At 48.6% G+C, this 21006-nt stretch overlaps 1 protein-coding gene across 2 annotated transcripts in view; it reads left to right on the forward strand.

Moving 5' to 3' along the window:
- The first annotated feature begins 3303 nt into the window (after nucleotides 1-3303).
- pnt (ETS transcription factor pointed) overlaps nucleotides 3304-21006 on the forward strand; it is a 206586-nt gene continuing 188883 nt past the window's right edge. Inside the window, exon 1 of one of the 2 annotated variants that reach the window (XM_075691874.1) lies at nucleotides 3304-4079. The gene's annotated coding sequence lies outside the window, so the exon portion shown is untranslated. The remainder of the gene's footprint in view (nucleotides 4080-21006) is intronic. The other variant, XM_075691875.1, reaches the window with a different exon arrangement.

A 21006-nucleotide genomic window follows, 5' to 3' on the forward strand; every position in this document is an offset into this window, starting at 1 on the left:
CGGAAATTTGGACCACCTGGGGTTCTTTAACGTGCACTTAAAAAGAGTAACTCATTGAATGTTCGGATGGAGCAGCGATATATGCAATCAGTGACGTCACGTTTAAGGCACATCGATGGGAGATAAGCTCCTAGGCTTCTCCGTTCTACACATCCTGATACACATGGCATGTCTTCAAACAAGTTCTGTCGTCAGACGCTGGCTTCCAATAAGAGAAATATAAACAATAAAATAAAGCTGTTAGGATGTTTCAGTGGACTTACGCATGTCGGGGCGCTGGTAATGCAGGAACGGAGCAAGCTATTGTTTCACGACGTCATTACGCATTCAACTCCTGGTCAATGAAACCGAGACTGTTTAGTTGAAACAACCGCTATTATGAATGATTTAGGAAGCACTGACGCTTGCCACTATTTTGTCTAGCATTTAGACGGCTTGGACTTTTGTTTAATGCAAATAAAAGACAAGTTGAAACTGTCATGTCAGTACTATAACAACCGTCGCTGTGAAATACTATGAAGGATAGCTCCTGATTTCCCTACAAACAAGTCACAAACATCTTCCCTCTGCCATCTCTTCCAATGCTGTGTCGGGCACATCCGCAAGAGACAAGGCAAGATAAAAGAAAGAATCCGTCCAGATATATCACGAACATTTTTGTTGTGGAAACACCTTTCTCAGAATTTAAGTGTCGACACACAGCAAACTTCGTGAAACGAGAAGTCAGTGAGCGCCCCTTTTAGGCCCTTCACAGAATTTGAACATAGGAAGAATGTTTCTTATATGATACGTATCAAGCGCTCATTCTTTTTCTCTACTTATTTTTCTTGTTGTTACTGTGCGCAGACACACTTCGTTATCTGACGTCTTGCTTGATAAAAAGCCAAACACGGAAATTGACAAATATCACGGCCCCTTTACTTTTCGAACCAGCATAAGGAAGAGGAAATGAGCTGACCCCTGACCTGACTTGGGGCCTTGTGTACTTACTGCCTGCGACAATTCCAGCAACAGATGCGGCTTGCGTCACTGAGTGCTTTTGAATGTATTGTAGAATGTCACAGTATCTATCCAACTGATAAGCGTGAACGTAGTTAGCATGCCAGAGGCCTTGAGATTGAAGGACTGCAGGGGGAATGTATAAAAGAATATTCTGAGAAGGATAATGTGAAATGGCTGGAAGAATAGTAGTGCAAGGACAGTGAAAAAAGACGTCGTGAATCAACAGGAATTTTCAGGTTTTGCGCATCTAAGGTATGGGGAGCAAAACGGCGGGCGTAGAGATTATCGCGAAGTTTTGGCAGTCAGCAATCAGGGCGTGGGCATGGGTACGCAGAGACGCTTGGGTGCGCTCCTTATAAAGCTCACTAATGATGCAATGCAACTGTCACCGTGCAAGAAAGTTCACTTGGAAACAATGCGAAAGGTAAAAAAAAGATAAATTCTGGGGTCTTGCGTGCCAAAACCACTATATGATTATGAGGCACGGTGTAGCTGGAGGAGTCCGGATTAAGTTTGACCATCTGTAGTTCCTTAACGTTCCCCCAATGCATGGGACACCGGTGTGTTTGCATTTAGTCCCTGGGGCGTGAGAGTTAAGTTTCGCTCCAACCTAAAAAGCACTCAGCATGAGTTTTGTCTGAGCATGAGTTCTTATGCTACAGACTACGTACCATGCCCAAGGTCTCCTGAGAACAAAACCACTGATGTCGATCGCACATGTGCTGAGCGGATTCCGCTACTATAAGTTCTTAGTCATCAATAAAGAAAACATACCAGTGCGAACAAACTTGTTTTAGTCTCGAACGCCGCAGATAAACGTAAAGAAAAAAATTATTAAGCGTGAGAGAATAAGACCGTGAACATCAGTGTGTTGTCACTATAGCGCCAAAATTGACAGTCGGTCGTGATCAAATGAGTGCAGGTTCTTGAATGAAATAACATATCCTGATCGCTAATGAAGAACGAACAAACCAAAGAAAAGACAGCTCTTTTCACATCACGGATCTCTTTTGTGCTGTTTGGTCTGGAACGCGTAACTCGATGTTCGAGTGCATTCGCGGGTCAGATCGCAGGTAGCTTGAGAATCCACAGGAAGATGAAAGGACATCCACAATTCGCAAATGAAAGCAATAAAAACTGCAATGCGGGGACCACAAAAATAGACTAAGTTCACTGTAAAGGCTAGTGGAAAGGCATTCGAGCTGCGCTAACTCTGGAAACAATGCGTCGTGACTCAGGTGAAACAACGAGGCTCCTCAGTCATTACGCATCATAATGCATTAACTGCGGCCCCGAGCTCTGTTATTTGCTGTCCCTTGTGGCCGCACCAAAAAGCATCCGGAGGCGCAATTCTACTCTCGTTTGTACACACCGCGCTCCAACGAACGCTCGCCGAGCAACGATGTTTGAGGCACGTTATGACGCTTTCGTGATCAAACAGTTTTTCAGCATCCGTTGCAGCGAACGTAGAGCGATCTACGAGTTCCTTTCATTCTGTCTCTTCGGTGGTCGGTGCGATCGCCCTTCGACAGAGGAAGAATAAACTCTACAAGGGAAAAAAAAAAGGAAGATTACACTCGCCCCATTCACGAAACGCTGGGCATGCAGGACTGCGCGACGTTGCACACACGAGCGAGACATAAAAGAGGAAGAGAAACAGCGCCGGTTGTTCTTGCACCTTCCTGACCCATTCCTACGGCAGACAAACGGCCGCTCAGAAGCACAGCAGCGGACAAACATAAAGAAGCGGGAGTGTTCCTAAAATACTCTCCCTCCATGCCCACCTCACGCTTTCTGGCGCGCTCTCGCGAGCAAGCCGACACTGGGTGCGCGTCGTTTCTTTGCTTTCGTCGGCTTTGCGCTTCTCCTAGGCTTCTCCGCTCTGCACGAAGCATCGACGATGATGATCCACCGCTCCTCCTCTCCGACGAATCCTCCTCGGAGGAAGAGGAGACGCTCTAGCTGCGGCTCGCTTTCCCAACTGATTCTGCGAAGTGGCAGCAGCTTGTCCCGTGACGTTGCACGTGACGTCTCCCCGTTCAGCCTTCGGCCGAGCCAATGGACTCCGCCGTGGCGTAGCTTCATTCACATCGGCTCGCTCGGTGATCAGCAGCGCCTCCGTGCGCCGCCGCACCGGCTGCTCTCGCGTCCTCCCCCTCCTCTTTTACTAGTTGCTTCTTTCAGACGCAAGGCTCCGATTCCCGTACGGGACGTTCGTTCTCTCCCCTCGCCCGCTGCTGAAGCGTCCCGCCGTGGAGTTCCACTTGATCGTCGCAGTTGGTTTCGGCTCTTATCTCCACGCGGGCGTTCGCCCTTTCTTGGGTTCTTTACGAGAAGAACAAGAAAGAGAGCAAATAACGAAGAAGGAGAAAGAAGAAAGTTGCTGCCTCAGAAACTTACCGTGCATTACACACGCAACCACGAACGGCGGGTTTGTTTTGCTGTTTGGTCCTCCCGGCGAGAGGCTGACTAGGTGGAGAGGAGGACCGCGCCCTTTGGCGCGCCTGAGCGAGCGAGCGCCGCTGTCGGGCCGGCGCGCACACACTTTCTTCGTGGGCCTCAGTCGAGCGAGGTGCCCTCTCTCGATCTGACGTGGTTCCGTACGTGAGTGCGTGCGTTGAGTGCCTTCGCTTCGGTCCCTTCGCCGGGCGTGCTTTGCCGTGTGTCTCGGTCGTCGCCGGGCCTGTTGAGAGGCCCGCCTGCCCGGCCTACCATCGCAGCTTCCACGCCGTGTACTCGGTTGCGGCAGTCGGAGATTTTGGAGCGTACACGCCAGCCCACCCACGCCAGAAGCCTCGTGTCCGAACTCCTGGATGAGAGCTGTTCCGGAATGAGAGAGTGAAGCTCCGGCAATACATCGTGCCGCGGTTACGTGTCACCGGGTGACGGGTGGAACGCTTGGTGGCGGAGACGGAGAGAGGCGCGCCCCGTCGCGCGTCGGTTTTGTGTGTGTGTGTGTGCGCGCGCGCGTAACGAGCGACCCGGCGGCGAGACGTCCCAGCCCGGCTGTCTGCTTTGGCGGGTTAAGCCTAAGGCAGGGTTGGGTGGCCCCGGGCTGGCAACTGACAAGTTGCTGGGTGAGTGGGCTTTCTTTGAGTTCCTATAGCTCGTCGCCTATTTGATTGTTGCCGTATATATAATATTGCATCATAAAACGATCACATTTCGCTCATGTCTGCGCTAACGTTTCAAAACTCGGCGGTGTGATATATCGCACCGTGTTTAACCCTTGTGCTCATTTATCTCAGCTGGAAATTGCTTTTAGAAACAACTTCTAATAATAGGGACTATCCAATGTCGTTGGGCTGCACCGGTTAAATTAAAATGTTTCACCCCAGCACACAAGGGACGGAGCAAATAGTGACATGCTTATTCCTGACGTTAGTGACAGAATACTATTATAAGTATGTTGATCTGTTATAGCCAGTCTAGTGATATAATATCTCATATTTGACCTTTTGGAATTTTACCTGCAGCCATCGCCGTGTCATGAATCCCGCTTGATTCAAACGAGGTGGTGCTCGTAAGTTGTACGCAGTAAATGTGAGAAGTGCTCGCACCTCTCTCTCTCTCTTGTATTTACTTTGGTGACAGCAATATTTCATGGCGGCTCTGGCGGAACTACTTTGACGCAGATCTTGCTTTCCTAACGAACCCTACTAATCAAACAGAAATTACTACGCGCGTGCTTGTCCCGACATCGCACCTGTGATCGTGAATTCAAACCGGTGAGCTTCATTCAGAAACAGCTTGCAGTACCTCAAAAGCCGGTGTGCCATTACCTACTGGGAATACGACTTCGCAGCATGCGTAACTGCCGCATTCACTGACCGTAGACACGGCATTTGCTTTCGACTTAACTGGCCCTTAGGCTTCATAGTCCGTCATGAACATCGACGCCACAGCTGTCTCGCGGCCCGGTAGGCTTTTGTCCGATTCCTTCATTATCGAGTTTCCACACACATGGTTTCTCATATTAACGTACAAACCACAGCGTAAAGGACAAGACAGCGCCTTGTGGTTGGCACGGCTTACTAAGGATGTACATTATCATGACGACGTTGCCCCTATTGAATTCGTTAAGTTGGTTTTCACTTGATACATAGTTACGGATTGACCATTCTCAAAACCGCTTGTGCAACGCGCGATGGCGCAGTGTTGGAAGTATTCTGCCTCTTAGCACGAGGTCGCGGGTTCGATTTACGTCGGTCGGACTCCGACGGTGTCGGAATGCGACGGCGCTGGCCTATGTTTATAAAAGAGTATACTATCGAACTTGTTGGTTTCAAGCCGTGCTATTTTCCAGCGTAAAGACGCATTGTCCCGTCTTTGCGGTTGTCCTGTCTTTGCGCTGGAAGATAGGACTGTACCTATCCATAGATATAGGTGCATGGTTGGCAACCCATACGGTCAAAATTGTGGCTACGGCTTCTATCGTACCCGCAATGTTGCTTTGGGGCGTTAATTACAAATACATCTAACACACCATTCATACGGAAGAGCGACTCGCATGGATCGCCAATGACGGCGTTCTTGCAAGCGAAAATGGCGTTTGCGGTCGCACAACAGGCGCGTTGCAGCGCCACACGTGTAGGCCGAACGCCTCTGCTCTGCAGCAGCACGCATATGCTTGCGCTTCCACGATTATGCCGGCAACTCTCTATCGCCCTATCTGCCTGCCTGACTGCTTTTTTGTCCGCTATCAGCTCGCTCGCCGTTATTCTTTCACCTCCACGGTCGCTGGCGCGCACCGACCTTTTGCAATCGAGGCGCAAGCCGCGGCGGCGTTGTTTTTGTGCGCCGATGCTCGACTCACGGTGGTTACCTGGCACGCAGCCCACTAGTGCCGCTGTTTCGATTCGCTGAGGCAACGCGAGAGCCGCGGGCTTTTCGCTCCTCTTCGGGTGACGAATATCGAGCTCTCGCGCGACCACACAGCGACCCGCCTGCCTGACGCCATTACGCTCGCCCCCGAGCAGCAAGATTTTGTTGCGGTGACTCTTTGGATCGTACATAGGCGGCTAAGTTGAAGTGATCTCATATTTTGGATCAACCATGGGATGGGAGGGACAGCGGGTCGAAGGAATGCAGACGCCGGGTATTGGAAGCTGACAAGGTTCGTTTTGAAATCTATGGATTCTATACTTACGGGATCGGTGAAAGCTTTTCACTGCAGGGTCACGGACATTTTCTTTATGGATTATGACAGTATCACACGATTTCTTCGTACTTCGAATGCCTTGAGGTGTTCGGTTTTCCTTTGCTTTCAGCAGTTGCATTTCGCGGTCCAGTTTTTAATCGAGTACTGCCAGTCGAGGTGGTGCTGATGTTTCCACTGTTTCTTTCAAGTTGGCCGTGAAAATTATTGCGTACGCTTTATATTGGTGATTTCAAATGAAGGCTTAGCTTCTTTTCGCTGCATCTTTCTTCATCAGGAAGTACGTCGTGGGGCACAGCTACCTGCAGCAGACGCGTACGTATACAGGTGACAGGCTACATTCTAGTTTGGCACCGTCGTGGGCAGACGGTTATGCCTGCGGACGCAGGACGTCTTGTAACTTTACTGGCAGCTACATCTGATGGTTAGCGCAGAAAACTATCATCTGCCACAATGAGCCGGACGTACGAAGCAGATGCCCATGAAGGCTAACCCCAGCGCTTGTGCTCCTGGACACCCGATGCCACTGGTGAACACGGCATAAGTGTGTCGCAGTGGCTTCTCTGATACTATTTCCAGTACGGCTCTAAATATTTCAGCACACGAGCCACGCTTAAGATAGACTCAATGACAGTACAGTCGGCACATGATGTTAGGGAAACAGCGCTAAAAGGTGGGACAGTAAATGAAGGAGCACACGCGCACACTGAAATGTGCGTACGTGCACATTCATGTGTCGTCTTGTCTTTTAGCAGTGTTTTCCTGTGATCATGTTCGCATGAGGAGTGAGAACGTCCAATCGAAACCGGTTTTCCTCGCATCGCTTGTCAGTCGCAACGAAAACGCTGCGACTTCCGGAATATTGCATGCAGATGAGAGTATAGACGTCCCTCCTCTTCTCCTTTTTAAATGCGTAAGCATTTCTATGCCTACCCAACGAGAAAACCCGTCCGTCCGTCACGTAAGTCGATCACTTTCAAGATAGGGCCGCAGCAGCGAGCTAATTGACTTTCGTGCTGCGTCTCGCTTCAACGCGAACTAAGCGGCGAGAACACAGCGCACACGAAGCTATCAGCACTCGGCGTCCTCTGTTCCCATTGCAGATCGCTTTCGAGATAGGGCCCACGCAGCCGCGCCATACACAGCCGCCGCTGGAGTACGGTTTATAACCGTTGATAATGCTTTGACGCGGATGGATAAGGCGCTGAAGAGCGATAACGGCTTACAATGATCGAAACGTAATCAGCGCACCTGGCACCGCCACCTGCAGTAGTTTGTCGCGTCATCAATCTATCTCGCGCCGCCATCCGCAGCAGTTCGTGTAGCCGCAGCGCTGTCATTTATACTGGTCGGATCAAGTTTGATAATATTGATAATGACACTGGGCTGCGTGGAGATGAAGTGGCACAATGCTTACGCATACTTAGCCAACTCCCAGAGGCGTTTGTGCGTAAATTTTCGTTTTTCCTTCTTTTTTTTTTTTTTTTGGCTCCTATCGCGGTAGCTAATCGGACCTGTGAGACTTTGGTGAAATGAAAGCACTGCTTTGATACGAAGATGGGCGAAGGAAACTGCTTGTCTCAAACGTACACTATAGTCCTCGCTCAGACGAAACCTCCTGAACACAAAACTGTTTCTTTTGGAACCAGCCTTGCATGATACGTCTCTACAGTCGCCGTTTTTTTTTCTTTTTCGGAAGGAACTCTGTGAGGGTGCCGGACCGTGCTATAGTGAGCAGCTTTCTGCTTTTTTTTTTTCTTCCCCTAAGTGCATCCGCACTTTATATCTGCCGTCAACAAAGAGAGTGTCGCACTTCGAGGATCCTACAGTTTTGTTGCCTGCCTGCTTGTCATTGTGCAGTGACGTTTGTCATTGACGATTCGTTCATTATCCGCCATTCTCTACGGAAGCTATATCGAAAGCGGGTTCAAGTTTACGACACCTCCGTCATTCATTCGATTCTGGTGCCGCCGACTCAAGGGCGTTTACATGCGCCTCTGTGGCTACCGAAAAATCTATAGTAGAAACTCCTGCTCCACTTTGCTAGATTTTCTTTGTTTGTTTGTTTCTTTTTTTTTCTTTGAGCGCCATTTTCTTACGTGTTTCAACAAGAAGCATGGACATAGGATACCCAAGGCGGTGTGCTCGCTTTCCACTGCAGAGACACCATGCACACACACTGATACGCTGTACGAAGGATCTTGACTTTCCAGTTTAGACGGGTGACCTTTACGAGCACACAGAGGTTGAAGAAATCCTTTAGGCACGGCATATGGATGTACGTATGCCAGGAGCAAGCGTGCTGAATTCTCGCATTCTTAAGCCCTCCAAGTACACCTTCATTGTTAGAAGACACTACGCTTCTACACCTTTCGGAGCTTGTGGTGCCGCTTCGACTGAAATTGGCAACGCAACGCGATTAGACCAGTGCCATTCTCCAACTCTCTTGTCGTCATTGTGCAGCGTGACGGTACACGTGCCTTGATTCGTATTCGTGACTCAGTGTCTAGGGTGCAGACTGCATACACGGTGGCCACACGTAAACTTGACGCCACGAACTGCAGCAAGTCCTTGGCATGTAACGAATGCAGCTGTCCAGCTGACGCCCCACACCGCCGCGCTCTGGGCGTCACGCCACGCTTAGTAATGGTCCGGGACATTGTTGGAGCCCCGGAGGTCAGCTGGTTCGTTATCGGCCGAAAGCCGTCCGCTATTATTTGTTTTTCATAGCAATTTCCTTTCTCTTTCTGTCCTTTGTTTTCTTTTTTCTTCTTTTTTTTACATCTTTATACATGTTTCCGACGCATTTCGACAGACTACAGTTATCAGTGGTCGTGACGATATTAAAGGAGATCCATTATTTGAGCAAACGCGCCTTGTGCGAAGAGACGCCGCTGCTCACGCAAACAAATAAGTTATAAATGCAGCCACGTTTCAATGCACCAATGAGGCGTAAAAAAATATATCTATGTTTTGTAGAAAGGCGTCGCGCAGTCTGATAAATCATGAACTTCGTTACATCGATAAAAAGTACTTAGATTTGCTTCGGGGTCTATCTGTAAAAGGAACGTGTGCTGCTTCTTTCGACACAGAAGACCATAGAATCGCATTTCATAGACCTGAAAATCGGTTGTATCGGAGCACTAAGGTCACAGTATATGGTATTGTACAGTGTTGCGTAGTGTCGCGTGCATAGTGCAGTATGTACTGGCTTCAGTGTCGGTAACGTAGCCATAGGAAAAAGAACTTGCCCATTTTGGAGTCCTAGCGACTCATTTATTGACTCTTTTGTGACGTAAATAGTAAGGAAACTGCCTTTGTAGTGTTCATCAAGGAACTTTGCCTAAGTTCAAAACTTCAGCGTCATTTCATCCCGATGGAGGGATATCTACGCCTCCCACTTGTCACTATACTTCTAAAGGATATACTGAATAGATTATTAGTGAGCCATCTGAGTGGATCAAAGCTCAGATTCCTATCGCTCGAATTCCGACCGTTGACTCGTAGTCACCGCAGGAGTTGATCTAAAGCTAGGGTTTTAAGAATAATAAGCAAGACATCTAGGAACAACTAAAACATAAAATAAAAACAAAACGCAGGTCACATTCGTCATCACTAAGCGTCTTTTCCTTAATATGAAGGGTCTTGGGCCGCGACCTGGCGTCATTGTCGAAAAAAAAGAAATGACGACACAAGCTTGCTTCCTTTACGTTTCTTTTCTGTTTTCTTCGTCTCCCTTGAGTTATCAGTATTCGTTTGTGCTTTGGTTTACTTCACGCAGAGTTTCTATATTCAAACAAGCGTGTGTTTTCGCTTGAGGATGTGGTACCCTTGGTGTACAAAACGTGTCCGCTTTGCCGTCGTGAGACTTAGTGTTCACTACTACACTCTTCTTTGAATGAGTGGCCATCAAAATTATACCGACTAGTAAAAGAAAGCAATTGTAAAGCTTCAGCGACTCTTATATCGCGTACTCATTTACTATGACATCTGCCGCCCGTCGCAGGTGACGCCGCCGTCATTCGCAAAACTTCTTTGCGATGCACACAACGTAACACCGACGTGCCCGTTAGTGTGTTCCGATAGAATCGCGGCACGAAACGCTAGAGATATCTCTCGAGTCGATGGTTTCGGAGTGCTCGCTCCAGGCAGCCCGACGAGCGGAGAGTGGGCGTGCGCCGCCTGTCCGGCGTGCGCATCGCCGGCGACCGCGTCTTGCCATCGCCGCAGCCGCACTTGACCCGCAAGGCACACGCGCGCGCTCACATTCGCCGCACACCTGACAGGTAGAGCGGGCGGGGGGTTACTTTCACGGCCGCCGGAGCCGGTCGCCAGAGAGGTGGGAGGGGAGAGGTCTGACATTGGGCCGGAGGTCGGCGGCGAGACCGCGTGGCCGAACCTGCACCGTGACGGCCTCTATAGCCGCTCCCCGCGGGCCTCTCACGACGGCGGCACAACGAGCCGCCCCGCGGTCACGGTGCGAGCGAGCGGCGGCGCCGGACTTTCATTCCGCTGCCGACGCCGCGCCGGCCTTCGCTGTGCACGGCGTGCCGGCGGATCTGTGTGTAGGCAAGTTGCGGCGTTCCCCGCGAGTATGGCGCGCACGTGGCTTCGCGATGCCGCGTGGGGTCGCCGATTTGCAATAAAGCACTGCTACGCCGCAGCGCGAGGCGAGGTTGGGTTCGAACGAATGAGAAGTTTGGGTTGCGTACGTGCTCGCTCACCCCTTTGGTTACTCGCCGAGCGCACGAGCTGTAAACGTGGCGCAGTCGGTTTGTCAGACGAGGAACGTGCGCTTGCCAAATGTTCTAATTCTAAAGTAACGAACACAACTAGCACCGAAAAACGATGCAGGTGGTGGATGCGTTGCCGTAGCAGTTCCTCATTGTGCGGCAGTTTCGCAATTTCGTTTGGCGTCGTACCGCTCGTACAGATAAATGCATGCCTACGCTTGCTAACGGTGGCGATGAATGAAGAGACACGCAAAAATAGCACCTCTGAGGAAACGCTTTAAAACGACACGCACCCGCTCCGCGATGTCGGTATATATATATATATTATAGCGCTGGATTACTGGGATTCACCGTTACAGGAGCCTTTCCCGGAGGCGGTTATAAATAGTCTCGCTTCCGCGATTTGAAACCCATAAAAAGGTACAACCTAAAACGTCCAAAAGCCAAGCTTACAGTTTGCAATGCGAACCATGTTACATAACGTCTGAAACATGACATTTAAATTCGACGTTGCACATGGAAAATGCTGAATTGTGTGCTCCTGGTATAGCTTGCACGTCGCGTCTGTCCCATTCACAGCGTATGTGTGCTTTCAAGTGCTTCGCTATGCTCGGTACGGAGGCAGCGGAGGTTTCCTCGTTTGAATGGGGGAAGCCCCTGTAGCTATATCAAAAAACGCCATTCAAGTTCGAGCTAAAAATAAGAAGAAATACTCAGCAATAGTTTCAGGAGTATCGTGCTTCATTTGAGAAACGCGGAAGGACACATGAACAACGCCGACGGCTCAAAAAGCAAGATATAATAATAACCCGTTTTGCAGCCATGTGACCAAAAATAAGCTTCTCTCCGGAAAGCCATGTCGTCGTGGGCCCGGAATGCTGGATGATTCAGTGTACGCATGCTCCATCGTGCCATTAGCCTGATTTGAGCGAAGAGCGGGCCTGCATGCTGACGTCACCCTATTGTCTAGTTACAATCGGTGCCTAATGGGAATTCGGAGAGGTGAGAGAAATCAAGCTACTTCGGGTAATTGCAAACGAACGTGCCTTTCATTAAAAAAATAAATTCCGGCATTCACTTTTTCTTCTCGCTATAGAGGATGAACGACGGCTTATCAAGCAAATTCGAGCGGACTTTTATACAGCGATAGCTGTTATGGGCTCACGTCCCTGGTCCTTTTGAAGTCCGCCGGGGCCGTCGCTGGAATCTCAAAATTCTGTGCGAGAAAAATTACTAAAAAATTCTCCCCTTTACTGCGAGGATTCGAACTGGCGACCAACATGTTGGCAGTGCACGATTTGCTACAGTGCGCAATGGATAACACTGACACAGCTTGAGAGCTCGATCGCGCCAGCAGCTGCCAAGGTTGGCTAGCTACTTCTCAACACCTTTGTACTGAACAGAACCGGCGTCCGTGCCTTATTCGTGTTCTAACACGTCGCCTTCCCAGTTGCGGAGGTTGTCCTCCATTAATTTTTTTCGACATTTAACGGCCATGACTGAGCGTGTCTGCGTTGTCTTCATTAGTCTTCCTCTCCTAGCGCTTGATCTCTTCACGTGTTTACTGGGGGGCGCTAACATCGTGTGGTTTTCTTCAAGGATAGCGTAAAGCCTCGTGGTGTCGTCCTCTCGTCTCGTGTCCCGTCTACGTTTTGCGCTGTTAGCACCAGGGTGGAAAACTATTGATGAAGCAGCATAAATATAAATTTCAGAAGAAGTCGAAAGGATCCAGCAGTATCAGAAATTAAAAGTTTGTTTTAGTAGAGACCAGTGGCTAAGTCCGGATGGGTAAGAGGCGGAAGAAAAGCCCAGCCCTGCCACATCACCTCTTCTTTTGCTTCTCGAAAGGAAATTGCTCGCTCGCGCAGGCGAATGTTCACTCCAATAAACACCGCACGAAATAGTCCAAGGCTTACTGCGCAATATAGTATTTCGCCAGCTATCATGTCACCGCGTAGCGTTACGGGCGAAACCAACCTTTTTTTTTTTTTTACCCGTAAAGTTTGTGAGCGTTTGGTAACAACAAAGCGACAACTTGATGACAAGACTCCTCGAAACATTGGCTCCAGCCGGAGACACGCCTTGTTCTAGCACTCACTTCGTCTCCGTCTTCCTCTGAACCCCTGGGCGGCGGTAGCTAAAGTCCTGCATTTTTCCGGTTGTTACACGAGTTTCCAGAAACAAACAACACAGCACTAAGGCGAAAGTTTTTTACCAGGTGTGAAGCTGCCTCGCGATACGTGATTTGACGTTGTTTCGCGCCACGAATCCGTAGTGAGATTGCTTTGCCTATGTTTTCACCGTTCGCAGTTATATATGCATGTAGCGAGTCTCCCACCTAACTTGAGCCAAAGTTTAGAAATATGCAAATGTCACTTAGCTGGACAGAATCAAAGTAATGTTGTTTGCCGTCGCTTGGAGGTTCTCAAATATTATAATCAGAGGAAAAATGTCAATGAGAAAATTGTAGAGCAACATGAAAAACTCCCGATACAGCTTTCCGTACCTCAATACCCACTACATAAAAGTATTTTTCCAAGCATGAAAGGTGCCTGCGAATACACGCAAAGTGAATCGTGCGTCTAGTCGCGCGGCTATTTTTCGTGTATTGGCCGGCGTCTTTTATGCTCGGAAAAACACTCTTATGTGGCACGTATTGAGCAGCAGAAAGCTGTACCGCGAATTTTTCGTGTGGCTCTACAATTTTCTCATTGGCACTTTTCTTCTAATTATATAATATTTCAGAAGTTGATTAATTGATTAAGACTAATTATGTAAACAGGCGGTATGTAAAAATTCATATCTGTATCTCCAAGCGACGGCAAACAACATTACCCTGGTTCTGTCCAGCTACATGACATTTGCATACATATAAAGTTTGGCTCAAGTTACTTGTGACAGCTTACTGACACATTTTTTCCCCTGCCACCTGTTGCATGTACAGCCCCGTGATACTCAGTGCAATTGCAGGCTGCACATAAAACGTCTCGCTCTTGAAGATGGAAACTTGCAGCCTGCAGCTCGCAGTTTTATTATTTTTATTGCACAGTTTGGTTATGGTGCCTGCTCGTGCCGCTATTAAGCTGTTGTGAGTTATTCATTCGCAGCATAGATGTGAGCATCGTCTGGGAAACGACAGTATACTTAACGGCGTATAAACTGAAAACCTAGCGTTCTCTCATACGTTGTCTAGACAGGGGTTTCATCACGTGAGTACTCAGTGCGAAAAGCCGAGGCAGATCCGGTCAGTTTTCTCCTGGTGCTTCGTTTTCCCGTTGCTATTCTCATCCTCGTAAATATTCCGTCCACTGCAGCGCACAATTTTCACAGGCGTGTCTTACAGCAGAGAAGCAGGTACAAATAATGCTAGTCTTCAAGTAAAAAGTATGAGCTGGTGACACAGAAAACAAAATAAAAAAGAATCAAGAGAAGCCATTGTAGCATGCGAGTGAAAGAAAACGCCCGTTGCCGAGCTAAGTTTAGCCCAAAGGCTTGGGGTCTCGAGACCCATTCGTCATGGCCTAAGACACCGACGGTGTACAATCCGATTTTCACTCACCGAGAACACGCTGCTGAACTGGCTCTTCTGTGCAAACAAACATTCTCCGTGGCTTGTTTCTGTCTATTTAGTGTCCTGCAAGCGCCGATCTCACTGTCCCCCGCCCCCCTTTTTTTTTCCTCGAGTTAAACAATATCTTGGGGACATTCAAGCGCAAGAAAGAAAGGGAAGTGTTATTCGATAAACGCACACACTTGAATTTCCTTCCCTTCTCTCTCTCTCTCTCTCTCTCTCTCTCTCTCTCTCTCTCTCTCTCTCTCTCTCTCTCTCTCTCTCTCTCTCTCTTTTTTTTTTTTTTTTTTTTTTTTTTTTTGCACAGGTCACAGCAGAGCTTGGTTTTAAGCTCAGTGGCTGGCGTATTGTGCCTCTCATCCAACACGTTATGCACTCGCCGGCGGCTCTTTCATGACGGTGTTGTAACCCGGTGGATCCCCTCGCCTCTTCGCCATACAGTGTGTGGAAGGCTGCATGCCTTCACTGTAGAGTAAGAATTCAACAATTAATAATGCGAACATTAAGTTGTCTGCCCATGTTTACTATAATCAGTGCTTCCAGTCTGTTCAGCTATTCAAAACGCCAGATACGTCTACGGAGCTTGTCAATGAGCGGCTTAAAAGCTATAGTGCAGTGCATACAGATAATAGGAGGCGTTACCTTAAGCTGTCGACCGTCCTGAAAAAAAAAAACTGAAAGCAACAACGAGAAGCAAGTGCAAGAATAGCTGCTACCTATCGTAGATTAAGCTGAGTTTGAAACCTCCGTTGTCAGTCGAACACGATATGGCACCCGCTAAACACTCAAACCTTCCTTTTTGTTCCGTGATCTCGACTATACAGGGTGTCTCAGCTAACTTTAGCCACAGTTTAAAGATATGCGAATGCCACGCACTGGACAGAACCAAGATAATGCTTGCCATCGCTTAGAAATACTCAGATTATTCTTTTTTCATCCCTCCTAATTAGATCATTAATCTTAATTAATTAATCAACTTCTGAACTATTATAATCAGATGAAAAGTGCCAATGAGAAGATTGTAGAGCAGCATGAAAAACTCCCGCTCCAGTTTTCTGTTGCTCAATACGTGCTACATAAAAGTATTTTTTCCGAGCGTTAAAGAAGCGCCCAAATGCATGCATTATTGCTGCGCGACTGCCGCTCGAGGCACTCTGCCTGCATTTGCGGGCTTCTTTCACGCTCGGAAAAACCCTCTTATGTAGCACGTATTGAGCATCAGAAAGCTGTATCCGGAGTTTTTCAGGCTGCTCTGCAATTTTCTCATTGGCACTTTTCATGCGATTATAATAGTTGAGAAGTTGGTTAATTCATTAAGAATAATGATCTAATTAGGAGGAAATAGAATTATCTGAGTATCTCCAAGCGACGGCAAACAACATTACCTTGGTTCTGTCCAGCCACATGGCATTCGCATATCTTTAAACTCTGGCTAAAGTTAGCTGGGACGCCTTGTGTATCATAATATATATTTGAGATTGCCTATAGCTGCAAAAAGCTTCCCCGTTGGTACGTTGTAAACGCCGTCACGTACTGTTTCCATCGTTCACGAAAGGGAACGCATGAGCTCGTGGCAAATAGCCTCGTCGGACACGTATTTCGCGGCACCGCGGCGCGAGGCGCGCAAACAAAGGGAGAGAAGGACACCGTTCGCCCTTCTGCTTCCCCACCCGGTCCCTCACTTCTCTTTTATTTCCTTTTTTTAAATCCTAATCTTTATTGTAGCACGCCCGCGAACGATAACAATTTCATTCGCATTTGAAATGGACACACTTATCGCAGCTTCGCAAGAAATCGGAGTAAACGGGGATCATAACTAGCATGACTGCCTCGTCGGATTCTTCTGTTATTCGCTGGCGTGCAGTCTCAACACAGAATGAAGAGCGGCGTGTATATAAATGCGATAAGTGGCGCATCGCATCGCGTTCGTGTAAACATGGTTAATGCGCTACGAATGCGAATCGCATTGCTGAGCCATTTTGAGACGGAGAAGTCTTCTCGCGCGGTGCATGTCAACGCTGGCGTTGTGCGTGTTGAGGCAGGGAAACATTTGCCACCGCGTGCTCTCCTCCACTCACTGGCAGAATGCACACCGCGGGAAATAGGTTCCGGCTTTTTTCTGAATAAGAGCGGACACATCACGTGTAATCGCTGTCGCATAGCGATTACGGTGATGCGCTAAAGAATGCGGCGCGCTACATCCACACTCGTGTAAACGCGGCTAGGGAAACCTGCAAAGGGTTGCAAGCAGTGGAGGCAACGGCATCGCTCTCTCCGTTTGTTTTCGCATCTTGCCGTGGCTCCGGGCAACATGTGGAATTAATAGGACGTGTTGCTGGGCTAGTTCGTTCGTATTTGCAGATATAACAAGCGCACACCTTGAACGTGACAAATGAAGTAGACACAAGACAAGCGCTAGCATTTTTTAAACTTTTGTTTCTTGCTGCGCAAGGTTACACACGTAAGTGTCACTGATCCATGCCTTTTCATTAAGCCTGATGCAAAACGCTTCCATCAACTCGCGCGCTAACGTGTTCTTGCACACTCTAATCGAGAATTATGATAAAATAGGAAGCAACGGCTCTGAGGAACAAGACCGACAAAGTGCCGGTAAATGCGATGTGGTTTATTCTTGATAGACAGTTCATGTTATCATGCTCAATCATTGATGCAGAGGCCTGTCTGTTCAATATAGATTCACCCACATATAAGCGGAATTTCGCAGACTTCTTTCGCTTGTCTTAGGTCTACATACTTTCTTGTCCCGTTTAAGGCGGGCGCTTCTTTTGTTAAACCTGCGACGTCTGGACGATGGGCTATATACATGTGACGTACTCACGCATTCCCTTTCATAATGCTGACGTGTACACACAACAACCCACGAGTTCCAGCAGATGAAAAAGAGCACTAAAAATTTATCATAAGAACTTACACGTATGTCCTCTCGATACGCGTCCACTGGAGTCTTGAATCGCAGTTTCCAACATGAACACAGAGGCTTGTGACACACCAGCACGCAATCCGCCGGATTGTAGTCGAAACAATCGCCGATCCACGAGCGTAGAGTGCTACCGAACAGTACATATGTGGCGCGTTGCCATCCTCCTGCCGCCAAGATCCCACAGCCCTACCACAAGCTCGGCGCGGTCTAGCACATACTTGAAAACGTATCAAGAAGCGCCTGACGCACTGCATGCTGCTTTGCTTTAGTTTGCTTTTCGGTGTCGTCACTTTTTTACGTCATTCCGGCGAGTCGGAAAATCCTGTGACGCAACTAATCCCATGGAACAGTGTGCACGTTGCGCTCCATAGTCGTGCTAACGGCAGTGCGCTGCTGTGGCGCTAGTGTAGCAAGCGTCTTTTTCCAACCGTAGCGGATTTCTCACGTGTTTGTTTGATGACGTTGTGTGGTAGTGAATCGAAGAGTGTTTTAACGGCAAGACGCCTGAGGAGCAAGTTCAATGCTGTCGCGCGTTTGTTTGTTTGTGTGCGTGTATGTTGTAGCTTTTATGTATTTGGCTTCGTGCAGATGTAAAGTTTCGTTACCTTTCGGCGCCGTGAAACACACAAAATATGAAAATTTGTCGTTGCTACTAAATAGTTGCGGCTCACCAGCGCCTTTTATGTTCGAATCAACTGGCAACTGAAATCAAACTGAAGCAGCACAAACGTATCGGTATAACAGCGATGTAGCACAACAGCAGCCGAGAACAATGTGACGCCTTTGCAAATTTTATGACATTTCTTTCCCGCTGTGCCGGTTGCTTTTGCAATCCTTAGTAACCGAGACCATGGGTTGGCTGAGTTGCCAAAAATTGTTGTTCTAGCGCGAATTAAGCAGGCAAAATTGAATGTACCCCGCTGCTTTTCTATAGGAGACCTTAACCGCCCACTGGGTACTCTGGCAGAAGCGGGAATGACATTTCTGATTTCAGGCAGTTCTCCGCCTCTCTTCTTCTGGAGTGCCTGTTAAACGTATATGCGTATTTTCGTATTGCCATGAGTTTCACACAATGGTGATATATCGTTTTAGTGCTCGCTTCCTTTGAATTTTCACTTATTTATGCTTACTTGAAGCCGGTTACTTTCGAGCTACTTGCGTATTGGACGTGCATTAAAAATGCCACAGCAAGGCACGAGCACCGACTTAACCAAACGCGACCCTTTGCCACATTGCCAAATGGATACTTGATTCATATGTGCCATACGAGGGAGTAAGGGGACGTCGTAAAATAAAGCTCCATTCCGTAAACTCTTGTCGCGATGCTCTGGGCAAATCACGTTCAGACGTGCGGCTTTTGGTTTCCTCGCGAAGTCGTGCGACGAAGATGGCGGGAACTGCGTTATCTTCGCCGCTCGCTCACCGCCGACTGTGTAGGAAAGAGGAGTGTTGCTGGACTATCGGCGTGGCTCGAACGAGCCACGTGTAGTACCTCTTCCTCGGCCGATAACGCCCGACTGTTGCAGCTGCTGGCAGTCTTATCGGGAGATCGTAAAAGCGACCAGAGAGATGAGCCGTGTGTGCGCGCACACGCGCTCGTTTCCACTCAGACGCCTTTGATGCAGGGGCGCCCTGCTTTGTTGGTGTGTCCGCGTGCAGGCCTTCAAAGAGTGGCAGGAGAAAGCGGGGGCTGTGCGGGCGTGCTTCTTCGAACGCCCGCACCCAAAAATCACTGTGCGATAGCATCCTGCGCTGCACTTAAGGACCTCGGGCAACGCGCCATCGGGGAAAAAATGTGCATGCGCTTCGATATCGTGTTTGGTCCAGTTTTTAACCGTGCTTAAATGCCGAGAGGTGCAACAACTGACACTTAGCTTGAATGACTTTCGGCAGATGCGTCAACTCGCTGTGGTAGTGAGCGGTTTTGCAGAATGTGGGACGCAATCAAGCTGCGGTACGTGTTCGGCGAAGTATCGCTTGAGCGCATTATAATCCCCCTGTTGCTTGTGTGTGCGGGCGCAGAAGCATCGAACTCGTTCAGTCCATTACTGGACTTTGTAACCGAGGTGTTCTACAACCGCGACGTATAGTAATGTTTTCTCCTAATTTTCCTACCGCCGCCGCCGGTCATAGCAACTGAATCGCCGCCGACGTGTATCACCGCGGGCTCCTTAGCTGGCTTTCACACGGCTTGTTTATTTGTATATGTTCGCTTGTTTTGTCACCTTCGACAAGGTCGCGGGAACCTTGGTGCCGTATGCCACAAATGCTGCGGGTGCGCATCGTGTGCTCGCGAACAGCACCCAGAGGAGACCGCCGAGGCTGCGGGCGAGGCGTCCTTGCTTCTGACAGCAGCTGTCCCGGCGAAAGCCGCACGGACGCGTGGGAGACGCACGCATGTGCGCGGGCGCTCTGGACGCGCGGCGGTGGCGGCGCTTGTCAGCGACGCGCTGCGTCGGAGGCGTCTTGAGCACCGGGGGCCAGAGAACTCGAGGGGTGCGCCTTGATGCCTTTTTCATCGGAACTGGCGTTGCTTGGCTGACATGACCCGTTCATCTGCAACTGCACCAAACGTTAAGCTCCGATGCCTCGATGAAGTTCGCGAAGCTAGCGCTAACGGCTTAAGTACGGCCTGAAAGCATGGAGGAAACACATAAACTAGGAGAGAGCCATTCCCTCCGCTTTTTTTCCTACGGGAAAGTCGGCCGCACACGTGACCTCCGAGTGTCAGCGTATTGGCTGAAAGAGCTTGGTTGCCGCTAGTTTAATCGATGAGCACACGTTCGCTCTGGCTCTTGTTGCTCTTCCTGCAGATCGCGGACGGACCGGGAGCACTAAATCCTACCGAGCGCTCTGACGTGGCGATACCATGTTGGGCCAGCTCGTTTTGCATCAATCATGTTGCACTGTGCTGCTTCCTAATCTTCTGTTTACTTCATGCCTGAAAGTGACGTAAGGGGCTTCATACTGGTTGAACGTTTTTGGCTAGCTTCCGCTGCGTTGCTTCTGGATATTGATAAAAAGAGCAGTGGCACTCCACGAGGGCAGCCCTGATGACGTCAATAAATTCAAATAAAGTCCGGTCTTTGTACCAGTATACAAGCTGTCCCAGCTAATTTAGCCAGAGCTTAAAAATATGTGAATGCCACGTAGCTGGACAGAAGCAAAGAAGCATGTTGTTTGTCCTTGCTTGGAGATAATCAAAGTATTTTTTTCCTTCCGCCTAATTAGATAATTAGTCACAATAATTTGATCAACTCCTCAAATATTATAGTTAGATTAAAAGTGTTAATGAAGAAATTGTAGAGTGACATGAAAAGCTCCCGATACTGTTTTCTGTTACTCAATACGTGCCGCATAAAACTATTTCTGAGCGTGAAATAAGCCCGCTAATACACGCAAGGTGCCTCTAACGGCCAGTCGCGGGGCAATTTTGCGTGCATTTGCCGGCTTCTTTCACGCTCGGAAAAACGCGTTTATCTAGCACGTATTGAGCAACAGAAAGCTGTATTGGGAATTATGTCGCTCTACAATTTTCTCATTGACACTTTTCATATAATTATAATATCTGAGCTCATTAATTAATTAGGACTAATTATCT

This window comes from Dermacentor variabilis, chromosome 5 (genome assembly GCF_050947875.1).
Source record: "Dermacentor variabilis isolate Ectoservices chromosome 5, ASM5094787v1, whole genome shotgun sequence".
In the NCBI taxonomy this organism is placed as follows: domain Eukaryota; kingdom Metazoa; phylum Arthropoda; class Arachnida; order Ixodida; family Ixodidae; genus Dermacentor; species Dermacentor variabilis.